The sequence below is a fragment of the Eubalaena glacialis genome, chromosome X (genome assembly GCF_028564815.1).
Source record: "Eubalaena glacialis isolate mEubGla1 chromosome X, mEubGla1.1.hap2.+ XY, whole genome shotgun sequence".
Lineage (NCBI taxonomy): Eukaryota > Metazoa > Chordata > Mammalia > Artiodactyla > Balaenidae > Eubalaena > Eubalaena glacialis.
In genome coordinates this window covers 90,409,870-90,436,409 of record NC_083736.1, presented here as the reverse complement: position 1 = coordinate 90,436,409, position 26,540 = coordinate 90,409,870, and the positions used below count along the sequence as shown (strand labels likewise).

The 26,540-nt window shown below is 39.3% G+C and overlaps 1 pseudogene; it reads right to left on the bottom strand.

Moving 5' to 3' along the window:
* Nucleotides 1–1,661: 1,661 nt before the first annotated feature.
* On the bottom strand, nt 1,662–21,468 carry LOC133081841 (protein ripply3-like; annotated as a pseudogene).
* Between the last annotated feature and the right edge of the window lie 5,072 nt (nt 21,469–26,540).

Here is a 26,540-nt window from a genome sequence, read left to right as displayed (position 1 = left end):
TATGGATGTTACATCCACGTGCCCTCTCTAGGTGGCTGGCTTGGGCTTCTTCACAGAATGATAGTCTCAGAGTAGTCAAACTTTTTACGTGTAGGCTAGCTTCCCCCAGGGCAAGTGTTCCAAGAGACAGGAAGTGGAGACTGCCATTTTTTAAAGACCAAGCCTAGAAAGTGGCACATCTTCTTTTGTTCTATTATATCCTATTATTCAGAAAAGTCATACAGGCCACTCAATTTCAACGGAAGGAGAAATAGACCCCACCTCTTGATGAAAGGAGTTTCCAAGAATTTGAGACTGTTTATGATTGGCCACAGGATCCAAACTTATTTCTTTCCATATGGATAGCCAACTGACCCACTAAAACCTGCATGGGGTCACTACCAACAAAAGACCACTTTAAACTTAATTTTCAGGGGAGATGTTTGCCCCACCATCCAACACCAAGTTTTGAGACAGGCGATTTTCTTTAGAATCCCTTGGTGTGTGAGGAGAAGTATGTTTATTTCCAGTTTACCTTTGTACTGGGCACATAGCTTTTTGGAATCCTAATTTTATAAGAGTGTGGGTGTCTTATAGTAGATGTCCCAGCTGGTTGACTCTGGTCTTTTTTTTTTTTTTTTTGTCTTTCAAATTATTTATGTCAAGTAGAAACTGGGAAGACAACCACATGTAAGACAGTTAAAAAAAAACCTTGACAAATACACTCATTTGGTCATCAAAATATAAAAAGCTGAAAATAATATTTCATTAGCTACTTTGATTGAAAACAGTGTTATTCTATGTGTATATGTATAACTGATTCACTTCGCTGTACAGCAAAAACCAACACATTGTAATTTATTTATTTTTATTTATTTATTTATTTATTTATTTATGGCTGTGTTGGGTCTTCGTTTCTGTGCGAGGGCCTTCTCTAGTTGCGGCAAGCAGGGGCCACTCTTCATCGCGGTGCGCGGGCCTCTCGCTATCGCGGCCTCTCTTGTTGCGGAGCACGGGCTCCAGACGCGCAGGCTCAGTAGTTGTGGCTCACGGGCCCAGTTGCTCCATGGCATGTGGGATCTTCCCAGACCAGGGCTCGAACCCGTGTCCCCTGCATTGGCAGGCAGATTCTCAACCACTGCGCCACCAAGGAAGCCCAAAAAAACCAACACATTTTAAATCAACTATACTCCAATAAAATTTTAAGTGTTATTTTATTCAAGTAGTAAGCCCAAAGCCGTCCCAAACTAAGAGTTAAAGCTCTTCTATTCACACAGACAGATGTTAGACAAGAATCATATGCATTTTTATCCAGAACAGTCCCCCCCAAATCCTTGTCTTTTTATTTTTGTTACTCTTATGAAAGTTATTCAGTGTTTTGTGTTTTTCATAAATAAATTTTTTTCAGAATGCCACTAAACAACCACATCAACCTTGGACAATATCTAAAATCACTTTTACGAAAGTGGAAATAGCTAAAGAAGAATTCTCAGGTTAAGTGAGAGGCGTGGGTGTGGGTGGGTTATTAATTGACATGGAATAATTTGTCGTTTGATCGGCACAGTGACATTGCTGAACGAACGTGCTTCGAAAGTTGGCCCACCCGATAACAACCCATGTGGACTCAAACCTTTTCTTGGTCCTAGAATCCTTTCTCAAAGGTATAAATGAGGCTCAAAAAATCACCAGGAGAAGGACGAGTAAAAGCTGAGTCTTTGCCAAGAGTGGGGTGCTGGCCAGAGACAGTCAAGTTCTTGTACACCCAGTGGAAACGCAAAGTGTCCTGGCACGGCTGTCCCCAAGGGCTGTCCCCCAGGGCACATGTGAGGTGGGTCTGGTGAAGGAGAGACAGGCTTATTTGGATGAGGGTCACGCACCACCCCCGGAGAGTCAGGGCCGGGGAGCAGACCCTTACCACCGAGGCCGCCATGGTCTCCGGGTTGCCGTCCTGGGTTTGTCAGCCTGTCTCTGCCCTTTCCTCCTGGGCCGCCTCCAGCCTTCTGGCACTGAAGGGTTTCTTCCTCTTGCTCCTCATCTGAATCTGACTCATCGCTGCAGAAGTGAATGGTGGCTTGCGCAGGGAAACTAGCCAGCACCTTCTCGCACGAACTCTGCAGATACTCTTGACGCTTAGAAATGGGTAAAAAGTCTTAACAGGATGCTGAAACCCAAAGGCCCCCTTCGATCCAAGCGTTTGTTGGTCACTCCCAAGCTCAAGCTCGCCTCCAGTTCTGGTGGGCTCAGCATCCTGGGGGGGTCAGGATCCAAGGTCTCCATGGTGTTTGGCTCTTGGGCCGGAGCGGCGGCGGTGGTACCCGGGGACCATCCCGGCGGCAGTGACCGACGCATCCCTGTGCCCGTCCAGCGGCGCCAGCTATCCGCCACGCCTTTAACTGCTCAGACGAGGGAGCTCTGACTCTGGTCTTTATCTCTAATCCCCTACACCCCACAAGGTCATAAAAAGCTGAAAGCTCAAATTCACGGTTTTGTTAATGTTCTCCGAGCAAAAGCAAGCTTACTTCTCTGGGTTCCTGTTTTTGTTTTTGTTTTGCCTCCTCTGCATATTCCTTACTTTCTTGACAACTCATTTACGCATTTAATACACACACACACACAAATAACACTGTTGAAAAAAATCAGAAATTAATGAATGCTAGCTTTATGGAAATGAAAAGGGGTGGAGGAGATGAGAGAACAGCCTTGGAAAATCTGTGCTCCAGGAGGGTGGAATTCAGTGGAAGCTGTCGGTGCTTCCTTAATCAGTGCAAGACATTGATTTGTTTTGTTCTGTTTTGCATTGATGGTGAGATTTCTATAGCTCACCCCAGGGGGACAGGAGATAGATAGAACGTACTCGTCCCATCTGGGTAAATAGTGAACCGTAAATAAGTCACTACTCTTTTGTTGAATTTATAAATAGTATTCTCCTAACAAGGAGATACTTTGAGTAACATTTCTTGAACTACATTTGTTTTCCAATCATCATTACCAGGTAGATGTGAAGATTTGAACCTTGAGAAAGAAGAAAATTGATGAGAATCCATGGCAATTTGAAATGGTGGTATTCCATATTTTTCATTGTTGTTGTTGTTGTTCTGTGTTTGTTTTACTTGGGGACACTGTCATGTGTCCTAAAAAGAAAATCATTAAATTATGTGCTTTAAAGAAAGTTTTATTAGCAAGTAAGCTTTTAAAACAAAACTCTGGGGACTTCCCTGGTGGTGCAGTGGTTATGAATCCGCCTGCCAATGCAGGGGACACAGGTTTCATCCCTGGTCCGGGAAGATCCCACAGGCTGCGGAACAACTAAGCCCGTGCGCCACAGCTACTGAGCCTGCGCTCTAGAGCCTGCGAGCCACAACTACGTAGCCTACGCACTGCAACTACTGAAGCCCATGCACCTAGAGCCCATGCTCCGCAACAAGAGAAGTCACTGCAATGAGAAGCCTGTGCACCGCAACGAAGAGTAGCCCCTGCTCTCCATGACTAGAGAAAGCCTGCATGCAGCAACGAAGACCCAATGCAGCCAAAAAATAAATTAAAAAAAAAAAAGACTTAAAAAAAAAAACAAAAACTCTGGATCTTCTCCCATGCCTAAACCTGGGATGAGGTGATATAGTATAGCAGTTGCTATGATCTGAATGTGTCGCCTCAAAATTCATACATTGAAACCCTAACCCCCGAGGGGGCATAGTATTAGGATGTGAGGCCTTTGGGAGGTGGTTGAGTCGTGAGGGTCTCATGACCTTTTATAAGGACATGAGATTAATGCCCCAGAGGCCCCAGAGAGCTCACTTGCCCCTTCCACCATGTGAGGACACAGAGAGAAGGTACTATCTGTGAAAAGGCAGGCCCTCACCAAGCACAGATCTGCTAGCGCTTTGATCTTGGACTTCCCAGCCTCTAGAACTGTGAGAAATACATTTCTGATGTTTATAAGCTACCCAGTCTCTGTTATTTTGTTATAGAAGCCCAAACAAAGTAAGTAAGTAGTCAAGAACAAGCTCTCCAATGTTACTTTCTAGCTCCGCCATTTCCTAAATAGACCACTTTTGTCAAGTCACTTCATCCCTCAACCTTAGTTACCGCATCTGCAAATGTGGACAAATGAATGTTAAATGAGATAACATGTGCCAAGTATAAGATCAGTCATGACACTTATTTGCCTGGCACTTAAGCACATAAATGTTAGCTGTAGTTGTTGTTGCTCTTATAATAACTATTAATATGAAATAAGCCCCAGGAATGATGGTATATGATCAGGGTATTTGTTATAGGTACTACTTGATGGTTACTAGGAAGACAATTAAATTTTTTTACATATTGGGACGACTATTTGACCTCAGTTAATTTGTTTTTTTTTTTTTTTAATTGGAGTATAGTTGCTTTACAATGTTGGGTTAGTTTCTGCTGTACAGCAAAGTGAATCAGTTATACATGTACATATATCCTCTCTTTTTTAGATTCCCTTCCCATTTAGGTCACCACAGAGCATTGAGTAGAGTTCCCTGTGCTATACAGTAGGTTCTCATTAGTTATCTAATATTTTATACATAGTATATATGTCAATCCCAATCTCCCAATTCATCCCCCCCTCCCCCTTCCCCCCTTGGTAACCATAAGTTTGTTTTCTACACCTATGACTCTGACCTAAGTTAGTTTAAAACAATTACACCATCAACTATACTCCAATAAAAATTTAAAAAAATAAAACAATTGCACCAAAATGGCTGTGGCAGATTTCCTGCATCTTTCAATAAGGACCGTAATAAGTCTACCTCTCAAGAGGAAATAGTCTAGTCTTCTATGAATAGTGTGTGTCAACAGGAAAAGTTTCAGTTAACCAAGCTCTTCTTACAACCATTACTGTATTTCACCTAAGATTGAACAGCAGTGTTCACTATTGCAGGGCAAGGCAATAGGAATTAAAGAGAATCTAATATGTTTAAGATTGTTGTATTTTTACTTGATCAAGAAAGTGTTGACTGAGCTGGTTTCTTCAGTGTGCAGTTGTACTTACAGTTTTATTTATTAATGATCACCAGTGGTCTCCATAATTTAGGTGTAATGGTTAAACAATTACCTTTTGCCTTTGAACTGAAAAAAGAAGAAAGTCATTTAATTGCTAGTAATTTTTCCTCATTATACAAAAGCCCTGCCTTACTTCTTGGTAACATAATAATAATAGCCAGATAAAACAGTGATTCGGCAAACAATAACTTGTTTTGCTCCTTAAAAGCCAAACTATAAATCCCAAATGGCCGCATATAGCATATAAGCCATAGGGCTGAAAAGAGTATATTTTCAAAAAGGGATCTTGGTATGAGTTGAGGATAAGGGAGCTCTTTCTCCTATCCCATTGTGTCTTTGTAATAATGTGGTCAACCACAGCAACACAACTCTATGCACTGATTTAGTCCTCCTTTTGTTTTATCATCACCCCCCTTTCCAGACTTGTACGTTCATCCCCCCCACCTCATACAGGATCTCCTTACCGTATTCTTGGAAGTGACTTGTGATGACAGATTTGGGTGAATAATTCTGTCTTTCTGCATGAAGGAGAAAAAAATATATACGATATGCATTAGTCTTGTTCTGTCGTTTGACTCCCAGCTGCTCCCAAGCAGCTCACAGAGGACTAACATGGGTTTGATTAGAGAAATCTGGGGTATCGGGAAGGTCACACAATTTCTGGCAGCTTCCTTGTAAATTAAATCCAAGTAATTTATTCATGATGGTATCTATTTCAATTGTGGAGAGAGAGAGCGAAAGAAAACATAGTCTGAACAGTGACTTGGAAAACAGAAACTCTTGGGCTTTGCTCCCACCCTTAATGTCAACTACCTCTGTAGCCTGGGTGCGCACCCCAGAAGGGTACTCCAAGGATTAATTAGCTTCTTAAATGCTTTGAATGTGGAAATGTACTGAATAAACATATGACAGATTGAATTCACCAGAGGAAAAGAGAGACCTGAATTGGAGGGGGTGGGGGTGGGAGGAGTGGAGAACAGTTATAGAGTGAGAGATTATTGAATGTTTGTTCATTCTTACTTTGGAACAGTAAGAAGAAAATATCCTTAAGGAGTATTTTGCTTTATGTAAGCTGAAGGAGGGGGAGAAGAAGGCTAAAAAATCATCAGAAACTAATAGAATACTGTGATCCATAAGCAGTGACTAGAGATGGGAGGCTTAGTGAGGACGAGAGTGAACCATATAATAATGTGAAGCAAAGCTCTGTGGCTAGAAAAAAAAAAAAAAAGAAAACTAATCTTTCAAGAAAGGAAGTAGGACACTGATCTTAGGAGGCAGGGAGCATTGTGGTACAGAAAGCAAGAGACAAGACTGGATAATTAGATGGACTTGTCCCAAAGGAAATAAGTCAGGAGGAAGAGGAGGTGAGTAATATTAATGTTGTAGGTAGAAGGACACTATAATATACCAAATCAAGCCTGCTGATCTAAAACACAGGAGTGGAGACATGATGTAGTCAAAATGGCAGGGAATGATTGAAAATGAGATCGAAAATTTCAGCTGTAAGATAATAAGCTCATCATAAAATGCTGCTTATCAGGTCAAAAAAGAAAACCACTGTGAAATGCTGAGGAGGTGGACAGTGAGACAACATAATGTGATCCAAGATGCGGTTTCGGTCAAGTATTAGAACATGAAAGAAGAGAGAAATGGAACAATAACACAAAGAAAGAGAGAGGTACTGAAAATTAGATGATACTGAGGGTGAGGGGCAGAACATTATAGGAAAAGATTTGTAGTGTAATAAGACTGAGTGTGGGTCTTAGACATGCGTGCTCTCTAGGATTTCAATAAAGGAGGAGTTCAGAAGCAGGAATAGAACTATTCATATATGTGATTGGCTCATTAAACCCAGTATCTCTTCCCCATAATTACTTGGATGTCCAGTTTGCATTTGCTTCTGCAGAATAAATGTGTACACCTGGCCAAATCACTCTGCTATCACATTAGCCTATCATCCAAGAAAATAATCATAACTTGCATTCCAATTAAGAGATTCAAATGCCATCATTCCCCATTATTTCCTTTCAGGGCAATAATTCCATCCAGCAAGGTTCGCTAGTACTGTTACCTGTGCAGACATTTGGGAAATCCACTTCATTGACACCCATCATTTAACTCAAGCTTTAAATTTTTGACTGGAATTTTAAAGTTAAAACCTTGTTATGCGCTTTTCTTTGCTTATCTTTATTTTATACAAAGTTGGCCCCTAAAATGCTTACAGAGCATTTCTTAAAACCCAGATTACAAAATTATTGGTGATTTAGCTAGTTACCCCTTCTGAATTGGCTAGATAAAAGCCATAAACCTTAATTACATAATAAAGTTCCCTTCTAAATATCAAAATCCCTAAGAGAACAATCATTTGCAGTATCCAGATCAAGATTTTGTATGCAAGATCACCAAGCATCCCACACGGGCTTTGGGCACAGGCTGTTACTGCTTCATGGCTGCATTGCCAGCTCAGCTTGACTTGCTTAACCCTCTGCCTGCCCTGCTTTATGTCACCCGAGCTAATTGATCCACAAAAGATAGAGGGGCCTTGGTTTGGAATAAAGTTGCCTCTTTAAGTGTTTTTCAAGTGTTTAATCCTAAACAAGGGCCCCACCCATAGGTTACCTCAATTAGCCAGTCAAGAGTGGCCCATCTACTTATTGCAACAACTTGCTTGATACATTTTGTTAAATTATTATTACTATTATTCCCAATAACACCTTCAATATAAAAGTTAATAAGTGCTCACTGCAAAAAAAATTAAATATATGGAAAACCACAAAGAGAAAAACAGAGGCAAAGACCTTGACTAGATAGTTCTCCAAAGAAGGTAGACAAATAGCCAACAAATACATGAAAATATGCTCAACATCACCGATCATCAGGAAAACATGAATCAAAACTGTAATGAGATATCACCTCATATCTATTAGGATAACCACTATAAAAAAAAAAACAGGAAATAATAAGTGTTGGTGAGGATGTGGAGAAATTGAAACCCTTGTGCAGTATTGGTGGGAATGTGAAATGGTGCAGTGTTATGGAAAATAGTATGAAGTTTCCTCAAAAATTAAAAATGGAATTACCATATGATCTAGCAGTACTATTTCTTGGTATTTATCCAAAAGAATTGAAAGCAGGATCTCAAAGAGATTTTTACACACACATGTTCATTGCAGCATTATTCACAATAGCCAAGAGGCAGAAGCAACCCAAATGTCCATCAGTGTATGAACAAATAAAGGAAATGTGGTATATACATACAACAAACTACTATTCGGCTTTAAAAAAGGAAATCCTGTCCCGTGCTACAACATGGATGAACCTTGAGAGCAGCATTATACTAAGTAAAATAATTCAGTGACAAAAAGACAAATACTGTATGATTTCACTTATATGAAATATCTAAAGTAGTTAAACTCATGGAAACAGAAAAGGGTGGTTACCAGGGGCTGGAAGGAGGGGAAAATGGGGAGTTGTTGTTCAATGGATATAGAGGTTTAGTTTTGTAAAATGAAAAAGTTCTAGAGATCTCTTGCACAAAAAGTTCCAGAGATCTGTGAATGTAGTTGACACTACTGAGCTGTACACATAAAAATGGTTAAGAGCATAAATTTTATGGGTTTTTTTTAATCACAATTTAAAATATTTAAAGAAAAAAAGAAGCAGCAGCAGCAATAGCTTGAAAAGCACCTGTGCATTAGTACTTATGGATTTGTCAAGCCTGGAACGTTACCAGGATGTGAATGAGCCTGGGCTAGACTACTGGAGGTTACAAGACCACATCTCAGCAGACAGTCAATCAGCCACCAGACAGCTAACCAGTCACCAGCCAACCCAGCAGCCAATCACAGACACATGCATGGGCCACAGCAAAGATCTGCTGAGCCTGACTCAGATCTGCAGAAGCCCCCAGATGAAAACAGCCCAAATTGTTGGCCTGTATATTCTTGAGCTAAGTAAATCATTGTTATTTGGGGGAAATTTTAAAATAAAACAGAAATCACTCAAAATTCTTCCACTTAGAGGGAACCCTTGTGAACTAATATAAGTTTTGTGTATGTGTTTATGCATGTAACAGTATTCTATCAGGCGTTTACACCTTTATTTCTTTAATCCCAATGCATTTAGCTTGTTTTAAAATCTTGTGATATTGAAAATAACACTGAGATGAGCACTTTGTGGATATATTTTGTGTACAACGATGATTATTTTCTTAGGATGAATTCTTAGACATTGGATATCTGGGTGAAAGTTATATAAATTACTTAGGTATCTTAAAAGTATTCACTAAATCCTTTTTAAATGGGGGAGGCAGAGTTTCTTTTCACATCTGGTCACTAAGTTACACTTTTTAAAAAAAATCTAGCATTGTTTAACTGTAAAAATAATTTGATTAACTACTTTGGGTGAGCAGACCAAGAAAGAAATCTATAGGCAATGAAAACAGATATTAGTGGGTAAATTCTTAATGACAGTTGAGAGACACACAAGTGCAACCCAAATAGAAAAAAAAACCTTATTGTTGCTGTTCTGATGCCTGCCTGGTCTGTAAAACGTAGCAGATTTTTCAGTGCCTGTGGTGAAATGCAGCACATATTTGAGTGAGAAACCAGGCACTAAGAGCTTTATATGTTAATAATGCTGTGAGATCCACTAAATTTTTTGTATATAAATGTGCCCAAAACACTTAGTTTTATTCACACCCTGGAAGAAATAATATAAAGGTCTATTTATTGTTCATCTTCATCTATTTTAAATGCCAGCCAATGTGTGAATGGTTCATATCAGAAGGCTATTCAGCTGAAGACTATCATTAAAATGGCATAAATCAACATTCTTTTTATTAAGTAAGCCTTCATCCTAGCTAAATATTTTGGACCTCAAGCAAGGGAAACCCTTGTCCTTTTCAACTAGGAAGTAAATAGATGTCTAGTCCCTCTTATTCCCTGTAATGCAAGTATGACCTGGTTCTCATATACGCACGTTGTTGGGGAAAAAGAGCAGTATTTCCTTAGGCAGACAAGAGTGTTTAGCTTATACCCAACATGGTAAGTATAGACTAGGACATTCAGATAATGTTCAACAACTGGTGATTTTCTGGGTGATGTGGATGAGGAATGTCAAAAATGCCTCCTAAACATTGATCAAGTCTATGAGGCACTGTGGACAAAGAATGTCACCTGCCATATCAGTAAACAAAGGATGTTGCAGCCATCAAGCCCTCAGACACTGCAGTCACCCCTAACTGTGCACCCAGAGGGGATTCAGGATGGAGAAAAGCAGGACACTGGCCTTAGATAGTTAAAGTGCATATGAAAGGATTGATTTCAATGAGCACAGGCTCTTGCATCTTCCCATATATAGAAAAGTGCTAAATTCATTAACTTGAGATGTCTGGTTTTCTTTAATTAATAGTAATCATTTGATGTTCTGACTGCCTGGTTTTTGTTGCAAAAACTCCTATATATCCCTTCTTCTCCCTTAGCTCTTTGGAGCAGTTCCTCAGAGCTACCTGAGGGGCTGTCTCCCAGGCTTAAATCCTTATAAAGCCCGCCAGAAAAAACATAATTCTCAATTTTTAGGTGGTGTATTTTTTTCCAGTCAACACTGACTAATATTTGGGGTGCATTCTTATAAGCACAGAAGGTTTAGTTGCCATTAATAATGCATTTAATGGAGTTTTGACGTTTCTTGTCAATTCTCTGCACATATTCCTTTGAGAATTAGCAGAACTTTGAATCAGTATGTAGGCAACTAATAATTAGCCCACTTGGTCGATCTCTGGGCCTCAAATCTTACAGGAGCTGCTCAGGAAGTAACCATTTCTATAAAGTTAGGGAAGCTTGGTAGTAAATGACGCCGTTCTCACACATAATCCTTCTCTTTCTAATTCCCAGAGTGTGTATGTGTGTCGGAGGAGGGTCAAGTTGTGTGTGACTGGAGAGAATCTCCAATATTCTAATAGTTGGGGTCAACAGTCCCACTGAACCCCAAGAAAATTGTCTTCACTGCTGCTCCATGAACTTCATTCACAAAGCAAATGGTGAGAATGAATCTTACAAAGTTCTAGCAGTGGAGCCAAGTCAGTGTGAAACTGAGCATTGAGAACAAATTTAAGAAGATGCAGTATTTTGGTAATTGTTAAAATAATTTTATTTCCTTTGGTGGTGGCCATTGGGATCGGGAACCTACTCCCTTCCCCCACCTCCCACCTTGAAATGCAAACAAAGGCTTGCTAAAGTAGTGCTATGAGGAGTGGTTTGATTCTTGAAGAGCAGGATTGTTTATTTGTTCTCTTTCATTTGCAAAGCATCATATGAGTTTTGCAGATGGCACTTATAAAAGAAATGGTTCAAATACCTATTTGATCTGGCCCTGACACACACACTTACGTGCACATACAAGTTCAAGTCAACCTGATTTCCTCCCACTTTAGAAAAATAATTTATGAGACATTTATGGTTTTAGCATTTATACCTAAAATATGGTATTTAGCAAGACACAAAAACCTCTCTTGCTAGCGCTCTCTCTGTCTCTCTTTCTCTCTCTCTCTCTCTCACACACACACACACACACCCTTTTTGGAAAGAAAAGAAACTTAAGAAGCATAAAAGTTTACCTGGTATATAACCTAGAAATGGTACATTTAGGGTATTTTAAATCTAAGATCTATGATTGAATTCTATCTCCCCCACCTCAAAAATATGAGTTAGGTGTTTTCTTTTTAACCAAAGACTCTCTTATCTTTGAATTTCTCACTTGAGGAATATAGGGCCTGAATATCCCTGAGATATTTGTAGATACAGAAAATAGAGTGAGATTGTGGACAAGCAAAGCAAATCTTTCAAGTATATAAATGGAAAGTGGAAATAAGATAGCATGGTAATTAACACAGATAAAAATAGTTCATATGCTTCCCTATATTTCTTATGGGTGATAAACTGCCTTAGCTGGAAACTATATTTTCAAGCTGTAAATCTTCATATGACTAATGACTTCCCTATATCTTGCAATGAAATTAGAGAACAAATATTAAGATGTAGTTTTTATTTATCTGTAAAATTATAATACCAGAGCAACAGCATGAACCTGTACATGAAATTATGGCCACAAATTATTACTTGATGGCCATTTTCCCCCATTAAATTATATGGGTAGCAGTAGGTAGATAGAAATGCAAGATAAGTAAAGTTCATGGCCTGCATCTTGTCAAGTGGTTAAAAGGTTTCCATTGAAAGGACCAATTCATGTTGGAAATATTTATTTTAATTTGAATCTCTTCCGTGTATTACAAACTCAGTTGGCTGAAAAGGAAGATCAGAGCTATCTTGCAAAAGTCTTTGAAGAGTGCATTTGCCACACCTTAATTGGTATGTCTATTGTAGAATGTCTTTATAAGTGGATATCTCTGGCTTCCCACATATCACAAGTGCTTCAGCCGATTGTTAAACCGGAGAAAGGTACATCAGAAAAATAATGCTTCTGTTGCCTTCCCTGGGCATCCAGTGTGAGTTGCTTCCTCAGTCTAAAGATTACATGGAAGGTGGTTAAGAATCCACCTTCCAATGCAGGGGATGTGGGTCCGATCCCTGGTCAGGGAACTAACATCCTACATGGGACAACTAAGCCCACGCGCTGCAACTACTGAGCCCACGCGACACAACTAGAGAGCCCGCACGCCACAACTACAGATCCCACATGCTCTGGAGCCCCCACGTCACAACTAGAGAGCAAGTGTGCTGCAACTACTGAGCCCGCACGCTCTGGAGCCCACACACCACAACTAGAGAGAAGCCCACGCGCTGCAATGAAAGATCCTGGTGCTGCAACTAAGACCCGATGCAGCCAAAAATATAAATAAATATTTTTTTTTTAATTTAAAAAAGTAAAGATTACCTGGAGGGATTTAGCTAGGAACTTAGAACAGCCCTCAAACATGTACATGAATTTCTGGGCACCATTCACTTTTTCTTTAAGCTGTCTCCATAGTCTAGTCCATGGGTGAGAACTAACCTAATTCCAACAGAGGTGGGAAAAGACTGGCTTTGATTCACAAGTCAGCAGTTGTTAAATCTCGAGTCTAATTACATAAGCCACCTCGTAATGTGGAAGAAGTATTTGGAATCAAAGGGCATTGATATATTATAGAAAATATAAAAAGTGTAATGCTTTTAATTCTTGGAGTTTAATCAGAGTCTGAATGCCCACCTATCTGGGATGTTGTGAGGTAGATTTCTATATTGGGTGTATCTTCTGAGGTCCATTCCAACATTCTGATTCTATGACTTGGAGGTAGAATTACTAAATATGAATATTTGGGGCATAGCCTTATCCTGATGATTTTAATAGTTTTAGTACATAGACACTTGTGCAAATTAGAAGATGCTCCCTTTGGTAAGGTGAGAAGGTGTAGCCCAGAATCTATAATAAAACACCTGGGTAAACAAACTGAGTGTTAAGTGTTAATGTCCATCAATTTGCCCATTTGTTCATTGCTTTATTATAATTCATATGCTATTAAACATGAGTCTGGCGAGTTCTGGTGATGGAAGAGAGGCTTATATCAACTAAAACTCCCATACATTACAATTATAAACTCTGGAAAAGAAAACATAAAAATAACTGCTATTTGAAGGAACGGGAGGGTAAACAAAGCCTTCAGAAATTGTAGGGTTTTTTGACCCTTGAAGAAAGGAAATCATACTGTTTGAGGACCACCTTCATACATCTTTTCCCCTGAGACCAATTCCCAGCCTGAGCATCATGGAGGTAGAGGGGAGTTGATAAGCAGATTTGCAAGCTCCACCCATGTATGGTTTCCTCTTTTCAAGATTGCCTCCCTCAAATTCCAATCACTATAGCAACCACAAACTCCATCCTTAACACAGGAGACAGGAATGTTTTTGTGTACAGGACCAGATAGTGCAATAAATAATTAAGACTTTACAATACAGTCTCTGTTGCACAGTCCTCTTTGTTTTCCTTTTTGCTTTATATAAACTTTTACAAATACAAAAACCATTCTTAGTTCCCATTTTTAGCTAGAGGGCCCTATAAAAACAGGCCAGATTTGTCCAGGAGGCAATAGTTTGCCTATTCCTGATCTAATACCTCAAGCAAATAAAACTGCACCATCTAACATACATGTATTTGGATTCCCAGAAGGAGAGGAGAGAGAGAATGGAGCAAAATAAGCATTTGAAGTCAAAATCCTGAAAATTTTCCAAATCTGATGAAAAGCATCAATATACTAATCTAAGAAGCTTAAGAAGCTTAGTGAACCCCCAAGAAGTATAAATACATAAAACAAAAAAACCCAAGGCTCTTCATAATCAAATTTCCCAAAAACAAAGTACATAGAACATCTTGAAAATTACTCTTTTTATATTATTAACTCTAAGTAGACTTTGAAATATTAAGGATACATATTGTAATTCCTAAAGCACACACTAAAAATAATACAAAAAGTCAAAGTTAAAAGCCATAAGAGGAACTTAAATGGAAAACTTAAAAAAATTAATTAACCCAAAAGAAGACAGGAAAGGAGAAATAGAGAAACAAAAAACTCAAATGGGAATGGTAGAAAACAAATTGAAAAGCAAAATAGTAGACTTAAACCCAACCATATCAATAAACTATTTTACATGTAAGTAGGCTAATCTCTCCAACTGAAAGGCCAAGATTTACAGACTGTTTTTTTTAAGTGACTTTATCTATGCTATTACAGGCATTGTGTTTTGATATTATGACACAGGTTGAAAATAAAAGTATAGAAAAAGTTATATGGTACAAACAATAAACATAAGAAAGCTTGTATGTCTTTGTTATTATTAGACTAACAAGTATAACTTGAGATAAAGAGGGAAATTTCATACTATAAAAGTGTTACTATATAGGAAAGACATGACAACTAAATTTGTTTTTGTAGCTAAAAATATTGCTTCAGCTAAAGCTGACATAAGTAAAGGGAGAAATAAACAAATCCACAAAGGGCTGTGTATATGCTCATAAAAGACCTGAGAAAGCCCTCAGCTCTCCCCTCTGTCTGACTTTCAGGCTCTGTACAAACAGAAAGTGAAAGATAAGGCAGAGTTGTAAATTGCCTGGCTGAGTGTTGAGGGCGTATTCTGAAACATACACACACACAGTGCCCATCTGCAAAGACTAGGAGATTTTTTTTTAGTTCCAGTCTTTAAAGAAATTTCTGTACAATCACTGGTTGACCACTAACCTGAAGGAACAGAGACTTCAGTGGCCATGTACAACAAAGAATACACACTTTACAAAATTAGTTCAGAAAAGTCTCTAACAAACAAACAAACAATTACTACTACAAAAAGCAGCACCAACAATCCCTGGGGAGGGAGGAATCTAATTTCTGGAGTTGCCACATTATAATTCTCAAAATTTCCAGTTTTCAACAACAAAAAATTATGAGGCATGCAAAGAAACAAGAAAGTATAGCCAATACATAGGGGAAAGGGCAATCAATAGAAATTGTCCTTGAGGAAGCCTAGGTATAGGACTTACTACACAAAGACTTTAACTATTTTAAATATGTTTATAGAGCTAAAGGAAATCACATACAAAAAATCTGAAGGAAACTCTGAGAACAATATCTCATGAAATAGAGAATCTCAGTCAAGAGATAGAAATTATAAAGAGAAACATAGAAATTCTGGGGTTAAATTGTACAATAACTGAAATGAAAAATTCACTAGAGGCACTCACTAGAAAATGTAACCTGACATATGAGTTCAATTGAGGTTATCTAGTCTGAGGAACCAAAAGAAAAAAAAATGAAGAAAAATGAAATAAAAAGAGCCTAAGACAACTGGAGGACAACACCAACCATACCAACATATGAACATATACACAATGGGAGGCCCAGAAGGATAGAAAGAAAGGGGCAGAAAGAATATTTGAAGAAATAATGGCTGAAAACTTCCCCAATTTGATGAAAAACATCAATCTACACATCCAAAAAGGTCAATGAACTCCAAGTAGGATAAGCTTAACAATATCCACAGTAAAACACATTATAATAAAACTGTCAAAAGCCAAAACCTAAGAGAGAGTTTTGAAAGCAGCAAGAAAAAACCAACTCATCATGTACAAGGGTTCCTGAATGAGATTAACAGGTAAATTCTCATCAGAAACTATTAAGGCCAGAAACAGTGGGATGACATATTCAAAGTGCTGAAAGAAAAAAACACAATTGTTAACTAAGCATTCTCATCCAGTAAAACTATCTTCGTAAAGATAAACTAGAAAACCTAAGTGAGTTTGTCCCTAGTAGACATAACCTCAAAGACATGCTAAAGGGACTATTCAGTCTACAAAGTAACTTGAATCTACATGAAGAAATAAAGAACACTGATAAAGCTAACTACACAGGTTAATATAAAAGTCAGTATTAATAATTTTTAAAATTTTTTATTCCTCCTTTTTCTTACTTAAAAGACAACCATGTAAAACAGTCATTATAAATCTACACTGAAGGGCACAGAAGTTAAAAAATGTAATTTGTAATAACAATAAAGGGGAAGAAAGAGCTATATAGGAGCAAAGTTTTTATATCCTATTGAAATCAAGTTGGTAGTAATCCTAACTAGATTATTATAAATCGTTCACTGTAATTCTCAGAGAAATCACTAAGAAAATAATATTCATAATAGTCAAATGTGGAATCAACCCAAATGGCCATCAGTTGATGAATGAATGAACAAATTGTGGAGTAATCATACAGTGGAATACTGCTCAGCAATAAAAAAGAATAATTAATGCATGGAACAACTTAGTGAATCTCACAAACACTGCGTTGACCAAAAGAAGCCAGACACAAAAGAATAAATACTATATGACTCACTTTATGAAGTTCTAGAACTGACAAAACTAATCTATGCTGATAGAAATCAAAACAGGTGTTTTCAAAGTGGGGTAGAAATATGACTAGAAGGAGACACAAGAGCACTTTCTGAGACGATGGAAATGTTCTCTCTCTTGATTAGGGTGGTAGTTACCTGAGTGCATAAATTTATCAAGCATCATTGACTTGTCCGCTTAAGATTTGTTCATTTTGCTGAATACAAATTTTGTGCCAATTAAAAGTATGGTATATCTTGTGGTTCATGAAATCAGTCTTTTTAGTACAACACCCAAATCTGTAATGTAGTACTGGGGAGAATATTCTTCATCATTTTGTCAGTGAAGAAACAAAATTTTAAAATGCTTTAATCTTGAATTTTAAAAAATGGTTCCGGTCATTGATTCTAGGAGCAAATACTGTTTCTCCTTGCAAACACCACTTCCTCCAATGTGCTAAAAAGCAAAATTTGCCATGTGTATAAATTTCTTTGTAAAGATATATTGTCTTCTTGCAAAGCCCACTCTTCCCTTCCCCCCCCAAATAAAACCATGTATTTTGTGTTTTGTAAAATTTTAGATAATTTTTATATGGGCACATTCAACCAGGTCTCTGCTAGGTTCACAAAGGGTTCATGTTCTTCATGGAAGTACTGCTACTTAGTAGATTTTTTTTTTTAAGATAGAAATACCAGTCAAGATACCTTTGCTTCAGTAGCTGCTAAAAGTTTATTTCAGAAGCCTCTGACAGTGTGAACTTCTATCCAAGGGACAGGGGAGGAATTTTGGCTGCTGTGTGTGCTTCCTTGTCTCTAGTTTATACAGAGTTGGATTATTTGTGTGGTAAAGCATGCAATTTGCTCAGCAGGGAACACCTCTTTGCTTTCTCCAGCAGGGTTTTCATTATATTACCTAAAAGTGGTAGGTGCATATTTTGTTGACGTTTTTCATAAAACCTTTTTTTAAATCTTTCCAATGAAGGGGTTCCCAAAAGGGTCAAGGGTTGTCAAACACCCTTACTCAAATTCCATTCACCAACATCTCCTTAAGTGAAAGGTCTTATTTTAATTTGAGACATCTTAATAAGTAGACATCATTCATTCTGTAAATACTCACTGAGCACCAACTGTATGCAGGATCTGAGGTGGGGAGAAGAATAGCCATTCCTGACCTCAAAATCTCACACTCCAGTAATGAGATTTCTTAAAAAAATGAGAATCAGTTTGGACCATACGATATTGCCATTTTTGTAGGTCAAAAATAGTAGATTAACAGTGATTTCATAGGATCAACTTAGTGTAATCTGGGGGGAAAAGTGTTCAGTCCAATGCAGTCCAGAAGAAAGGAGTGATCACTTTCAGATGGGGTTTTAAGGGGGTGGGAAAGAAGAGAAACAAGAGAAGTTGCTGCCTTTTTGTGACTCATTTCTTTGTTCCTTTGGTGGTCATCACGAAAATTCATTGGCTGCCAATCCAGATTAGATAAATACTTCATTTGTGCTTCAAGGGGGAAGAAATGTAAAAATAAGAGGGATGATATATAAAGAGAATGTTGGTGTGGAGCCACTCACAATCTGAGCCTGTGAGTAAGGCATTGTGTGACCCTGAAATGTCTCTAATTAGAGCGCTTATTACCTGGGCCGGGGTGTGTGGTGCTCTGCATCTGAAAACTGGGGAATCTTTGTGGGGGGGTGGTGGGGCGGGGATGCATAGAGCTCTTAGAATTGTAAACAAAAGTATTTGTGTGTTTGGATTGGGATATTACATGCATTTTTCTGGGGGGTGGCAGGTGACATGGGAAGAGAGTTTATAATGTTCATCAGATTCTCAAAAGGTCTGTAACTCAAAATAGGTTAAGTACCGTAAAGGTATGTACACACAGATTTTGAACATGAATTGGTATACTTGGAGGGAGACTGCAATCAGCTTCATGATGTCCAGAGGAGGAAAAAGGTCACTTTCAGTGAGAGGGATCAGTGAAAGGTTTGGGAGGGAAGTTTGGCATCCAAGGTTAGTAGATTTTTCTACAGTGGATTTGGTGAGACATAATGAAATGTAGAACAATCGCAGTGTCAGGGAGGATGGAGAGGCGAGAGGCAGTGCAAGAACTACAGAGATAGAATTAGCAAGACTTGGCAGCTGATTAACTGAGGGGCCAAGAGAGATGGAAGATTTGAAGTTGATGCTGAACTTTTAAGCCTGGGTGAATGGGAAGATCAATTTCCCACTCAAAGAAGTCTTGAGGTGTCAAATATTTCTTTATAAAAATCATGCTTCTGTTTTCTTCTCCTTTAAAAAAAAGCTGGACTGACACTTTAGCTTTTTAACTCTTTATAATGGAAAATTTCAAACATATACAAAGTAGAGATAATAGTATATTGAACTCCCTTGTCCCCATCACCCAACTTCAATAATTATGAATATCCAAAGCCAGGTTTCTGGTTTAGCAACAACATAGCCTAAAATTAAATTCTCCAATAGCTCAGTTCTTCATGGGTAGAGATCCCCTATGATCCCCTAAAAGTGTATATAAAATTGTGTGTGTCTGTGTGTGTTTGAAGATCCACACAGAGAAAGGATCCATAGCTTCTGATAGGTTCTATGACACGGCCCCATCCCATGCCTTCCCACCACCCTCCATTTCATGGGAAGTCCTGCTCATATAAAAAGATAATTTATTTAAGACATGATTTCTGGAAGCTTGGATACAGGTTAAGCATTACTCTCGAAGAGTTACTCTGATTCTTCAAGACTAGAATATTAAGGAGATAGGACACCAAATGAGTACATTCTCATTTGAGGCCAGGGAGGTCTGGAAGATGGAATTATGCCCACAGAGGATCTGTCCAGATGGGTGTGGACTATGGACCTCCCTGCAAGCACTGGTTGCTTAGGTATGTGCTGAAGTTGTAGCAAGTTGGAGGAGAAAGATTAACAAGGAAATGGGTGTTGATTATATACAGAGTCTTCATTTGTTCACTAAGCAAGTATTTATGGACTGTATATTAGATACCAGGCACTGTGCTAGGTCCCAGAGGTACAGAAACAGTCTTGACATGTGTGAAACTTACATTCTAGTTGGGAATACAGGTGTCATCCAAATTATCATAAAAATAAGCACATAACAGTACAATATGGTAACTACTAAAAATGAAAGACACAAGGAATAACATGTGCAAATGCCCAGTGTTGGGAATGAGCATGAAACTGTATCTACACCCTAAATCATGGCCGCAATTAGCAGGAACTAAAATCTCAAAAGTAGCTGATGCTCAGATTGTTAGAAAAATCAGGATGCAGGAGGAAATTTGAGGGAGAGGTAGGCACAGGAACCCTGCAGGGTATTGAAGGCCATAGTAAGGAGTTTTGTCTTTGAAAATTATGGGAAGCTTTTAAAGCACAGGCTCTGGAAGAAGGGAAAGTAAGTTGACATGATCAGCTCTGCATTTAGAAAGGATGACTCTGCCTGGTATATGACTATCAGATTTTGAGAGGGAACACAAGTGCATAGTGAGTGACCAGTTTAATGGCTATTGTAGTTTAGATGAGAGAAGGTGAGAGATGATGGCTTATGTTAGGGTGGTAGTGATGAAGATGAAGTGAATTGGATGGTGTGGGGTATGTTAGTCCACCAAACAATTTTGACACAACCCATTGCCATGGAAAGTATGAGCCCTCACTCTGAATATAAGTAAAATAGAGTTTCATGGTAGTTCAGGTGTTCAACTAGAGTTAAAGCTCTGGGACATACCAAAAGCCACATAGTAAGTGGTCAAGTCAGGCTTTGAGCACAGATACAGGCTCAGGTTGTGTATAGCACAAGATAATAACCACTGATTAATTCTTAAAAAACAGTTGATCAAGTGGCCCTGTGTAGTCTTAGCTCCAATCAACACAAGATATCGACTATGCGCTATGTAGAAAACAGAACTATCCCACAAAAGTAGCCTCTAGTGTACAAAGAAATAAGCACCACCTCAACATGTACGATCCACTCAATGAATACATTCTAAATATTGAATAGATACTATTGAACCTAGCACTTGGCTCTGCAAAATTGCCAAGGGCAATTCACAGTGTGGATCTGCGGAGAAGTCTGTTTGATAGGGTGATTTCTAACTATCAGGATGCGGATGGGGGAAAGTCAGTTGTCTTAGGTGTAAGTAAAAGAAGCTTAATGATTCCTTCTCCTAAACCAAAAAAGTAGCAAGTTTGTTGATTTCTCTCTTGTCTCATCTTCTGCAATGGTGTGGTTTTTTTCCCCCTCTCTTTTGGGGCCTATATATGACTGTCATTAACAAAGGGATAGAGGCCCTTTAAGACTAAACTAGCTGACTAAGAGAATCCAAAAATGCCATCTTCTAAAGGCCTTTAGTTTCTGGAGGAAGTTTGTGCACAATTGATCTCATGAGCCTCAGTTTACAATAACCCTCTGATTGGTCTGGCTGATCCTGCTCTGCCAACTCTCCAGAATCTCTGGCACCTTGAATGGGCTAGCTGACAGATGGTGCTTACTTCTCAGATCACCACCCAGCTACCTGTCTTCCATCTCCATCCTTTCCTGAATCTTGCCAGCCTCCCATTCACTGTCTGCCATCTTTACCACTGTCCATTTCTGGGTTTACATCGTTTCTTAACATGGCCTATTGTCCTTCATGTGGCATCATTGGCAATCCTTAGAAGAACATTCTCAACCAGTGGTTTTCAGTCCTTAGTCGTGTGTCAGAATCACTTAGCAGATCTTTGAAATGGAGATTCCTTGGTCTGCTTTTGTGTTAGACTCTCTGGACAGTGATTCCCAGGTGTATGCATTTTTAGAAAGCTGTTTTGGAAGCAACGGACCAGTTTTTGGAATCCCTGCAAACTCTTTGACTTTTGTTCTACTTAGAGGTTTCAGATTCCCAGAGGAGGAAAGATGGGTCAGCGTGTTGCCCTTTATGAGCCTCTTAAGAAAGAATTTACAATTTCCTCAAGCATGATACTGAATTAGAATAATAGTACTAACCCCAGTTGATACAGAAAATATATTATTTTCATTCATGATAACAAATCCCATTTATTGAGTTCCTGGTGTGTGTGTGCCACCATGCTAAGTGTTTTTCACAGTTTCTGAAACTTAATCTTTTCTTTAAAATCCCATGAAGATTTACATTAATCAGATGAGAAAAATGGCACTCGGAGGTAAGCAACTTGCCCAGGAGGAAGTGGCCAAGTTAGGATTTGAACCCAGGACTCTCTGACGGCAACATTCATGCTCTTAGCCACATGGCCATCAACTCATAATAAGCAGGTGGCAGAACTGAGAACCAAATGAAGGTCTCCGTCCTCTTCTGGGTTCTCTGGTGCTCACTATAATGTGTTCCACAATGTGGACCAGATATCCCCTCTGTGGTTGCTGGGGGAGTTAGGGCAGCTAAGACCCGTAAAGAAGGATTTGATCTTATTGGTGAGTCTCATGAAATGGTTGTGATAACAAACCTGAGGCAAAATCATAAGTGTTTTGTACATCCTGGCTGGTTTTAGATTATTTCAGCCGTACAATTCCAGTTAAAGTCTCAGCCACTTCCTCTATTTTGCCGCGATGCTGTTTACTCACTGTGAAACCCCCAGGCGACTAGAGATTGCCAATACTGCAGGTGAATCTCCGGGCAGCAGCAGTGGTCCCTTGATGCCACTGTCTTCCTGACCACTATAACTCCCGCGGTCTCTTCCCCCTTGGTAGGCAGGACTCTGTGTTCACTAGCACAGCCGGCTGCTTTTGTTCAGACCTAGAAAGAGTGGAAGAAACACAAAAAGGTACCCTCGCCTTCATCGCTGTTAAACTACTGTAATCAAAGCAGAGTGCTCTGCTAGTGACAAGAAGTTGATGAAAAAAAAAAAAAAAAAGAAGTTGATGGATCTGTGGCAGAGTTCTAAGAAGTGAACAAGAAAGCAAAAGGATTTTGTAACAGATGGGATTCCCGTTGAGTTATTAACATTTGTATCACAGGTTCTATTTCTGCTACATTCACCAGGGACAAATAACACAGTAGCTCTGATCCTGCTATTCAAAAGGAAGTTATAAGGTGATGTAGTACAAAGGCTGCCCGTTATAAAAGTCCCATTGAAATGCAGTATACTCTTAATTGTTCTAAAATTCCTCATAATGAAAATAAACTTATTTTTAAATGCAAAACTGTATTTTAAAAATAACTTGTATATAACGTTGGCACCAAATACTTATAGTAAAATTTGGTTTTTTGCATTTCCTTTCCCATTGTGCATATACTATTGATACATTTCATCTTAAATTGTGTTACACAGTATTATCATCCCAATAAAGCATATAACGAACACTTACCAGTCAATAGAAAGGACTTACCCATTTCTGATTATCTATGGAAATCAGATTATAGTATGGTGCTTCCTGAACAATCATATCTTAATGTAAGGGGTAAAAGGTACAACACATACAGACAATGGAGACGGTGCAGTCGGATGGACCATTCAGCCATAGAATGGCCCCATGCAAGGATTAGAGACCTCTCCTTTGCCACCTTCTAAGATGCCTCCTTGATCCAGTTTGTACAAGTAGAGAGATACTGAAATAATTTGACACTGGCAAAGTGTCTGTCAACTGTCTGAGGTGACAAATGAGGCGTAAGTGAGTTTTCTTTGTCACATCTCGAGACACAAAAGTGGGAAGGGCAATTTCGGGTTAATCTTTCAGGAGAGTCCAGATACAGAGGCTGATACATTCCAAGCTGCTTCTGTTCACAGGGTGGCAGCTGGGAAAGATGGGACTTTATATCTAGTTGCCCCTCTCAAGAAACACAGGTTTCTGATTTCCCGCTTCCCGCCATCTGAGTACATAGATGGACGTTACTTCGCAAACCGAGTCCGGCTTAAAAAACAAAAGTCCTAGAAAGGCAACACCCTGAAAGCTTGCCTTTTATTTTCTCCAACATCTGAAAAACAGTTGTCTCAAAAATTTTTCTCGTTGTCTTCGGAGTTAACCATGATTCTTCTCATGACCATAACAGGAAAGCTTCTGGAAATGCTACCTAACCTACCAGAAGTTTCTTCCCTGAGCTCAATTGTATACCCACAAGAAAATAGGCATTTGGGATTTAGGTGGAGGGATCCACTCACTAAACTTGACTGCAGGCTAAATCCAGACTTCTGACAACTTCCGTTAAGGAAGACATGAGTTCTCAGCACATTATTCAGTTTGAAAAATCTGTATTTTGACTCCTTAGGTTTTTTGGTTTTGCTTTTGTTTTTGTTTTTTTTGGACTCAGAATCATCCCAGGATACCAGGGCTTCAGAGGTAGAAATGATCTCAGAAATGACCACAGAGTAACTTTTCAAGGCCACTTTTTATCCTAAGTAGAAGCTATCAACAGGCATGCCAGCCTCCTGGAGGAGGGTAGATTCTCTACATGCACTTTGGTGTGTATTTAAAACAGTCCTCCTGAAGCGAGTTAGTGTTTTCTAGAAGCATTTGCCTAATTAGCTCTTTTAACTTATTCTTCACTGAAGAGAACACCGGATACTTGACAAAACTTATGTTCTGTCGAGTGTTAGCATAGGTACCATTCGCAGAATTCTATGACAATTAGTTTCTATTGTTGGTTGTCCAACTGTCTGATCAAACACCAATTCTTCCACCATCTGTTTGGAAATTTCTGACAGGAGAAATTGAACCTGGCAAGGCAAACATTTCCAGCCTGTCTTTGGACAAAAGCATATCTCTTGTGGGGTGGTTTCCTCCTCCTTTTCTCCCCAAGTTTGCACATAGCACAGTGCTGGTTTGGAGGGTGGAATCCACCAGAAAATCAGCGACTGGGCTAAAGAAGCAGTATTTAGGACACTGCACACATTCCACAAGACAGAGCTTTAATCGAAGCTAAATGTTACATTATCAGTGGCAATGAAATTTGCTCACAAAGCTGGCCTCATCAGTGTTTCCACTCCCAACTATCTTTTTCCTCCCCCCTCCCTTATTTTTTTCCCTTCTCTTGGCTCCTTAGAGCTGCAGTAAATCATGTTGTGAAATAAGATGAGTTTGAATAGCGAAAGCATTGAGATTTCACATTCTGCAACATAACAATGAACTGCCTTATGTTAGAATTCAAGCTTGTTAGTAAGGCTCACAAATATTATCATCTCCTGTGGTGGCAATTTCCTATCTATCCAGGGAAGTGGTTTTGCTACCAGAGCCAACATCAGCCATGCCTTGTGAGCTGCAGATGGGCTCTCTTTGCCACAGTTCCACATTCTGCACTGCACGACGCCCATTCCTACTGGTACGCACGGGTGTCATCATCTGTGATGGATTGTACGGTGGTGTCATATTGATCACATGATGGGAAAGGTAGTTCAAAAGTGCCTTTCTTTTTTTTTCTGAGAGGCAAAGCCTGTTCCAGAGAAGAGGGCCAGTGCCCAGGCACAAGCCTACCAGGCCTGTGGGCTGTGTGGGAAGCAGCAATGCTATGTCCAGGTCTGAAAGCGAGGTGGGCAGACAGGCAGGAGGCCTTTCCAGCTAATCGTGACTCTTTTCAACAGCCTGCCTATTCAGTAGCCTTGGAGATGCCACTTATCTCTAGTAGCTGTGCTCCAGCTTAGCCCTGGGAGTCTGGGGAGAGTGGAGTTGGAGCATGCATGGTCAATTTCGTGGGTAGGAAACACTTGAAAGATGACAGAAAATTCATTCTGAGACTACCAAACAAAGGGATTGCTGTCTTGGAGTGCCATCAATCTCTCCCTCCCTCATCTCCCCTCCTCTCTACCTAGAGGGGCTTAGAGTCTTTGAAAAAGCCAGAGAAGAAATATATTATCCCACTTCCTAACAAATAGGGAGGAGCGGGCCAGATGAGGAATTTTTTATAGGGTAAACTGTCCGTGCTTGGAGTGAAATGGGAAACCATTTTTGTTCCTTTTTTTAATATTAAAGTTCCTAAGACAAAAATGGGTCAGCAATTCAAATACATAGAGAAGGTTAACCCTAAGCAAGGAGATTTTTTCAGTTGATTATCAGAATTAAACTCTAAACCTCGGAAAGCCTGGAATTTGGCACTTTTCAAATCTTTATTGAGGGCTAATTGCTATGCCTAGTTAGGATATAGATGAAGAAAGGTGTCAAAATTGACAGAGAGATCGGAGAAGAGATTAATATGCTGATGAGAAACATGTTTGCATTCTCCTAACTCAAAAATAGTTTTCTAATTGGGGTTATGAAAGGGACACTTAACCTCTGCGGGGCTCTGGAATGGAGGTAGATATTTTGCTTTCTAATCATCAAGTCTGGCCTTGAATGTAGGCTGACCATAAATTCCTGCTCTTGGAGGAATGAAACCTAAGATAATACAGGAATGTAAGGAAAAATGTGTTTTCATCTTTCCAAAAAACTTGAATACTAACAGCAAGAACAATGCTTTTGAATAGTTTATCCTCTCAGAAGGAGAAAGGAGATTGCTAGGAATAGCTCAGTAGCAGCAAGAGTCCTGTCGGGGGGCTCATCTATTCACTCACCACAGGAACTCTGAGAAGGCAAGGAGTATCACCAAAATTGCATCCCTTGGTCCCGTGGGAGAGATGACAAAGGCGTTTCAGGACTGAGTGGCTTCTGGGAAATTAAGGACAAAGACTCGTGAATTTGAAAATGGCTCCAGTCTCTTTTCTTCCTGT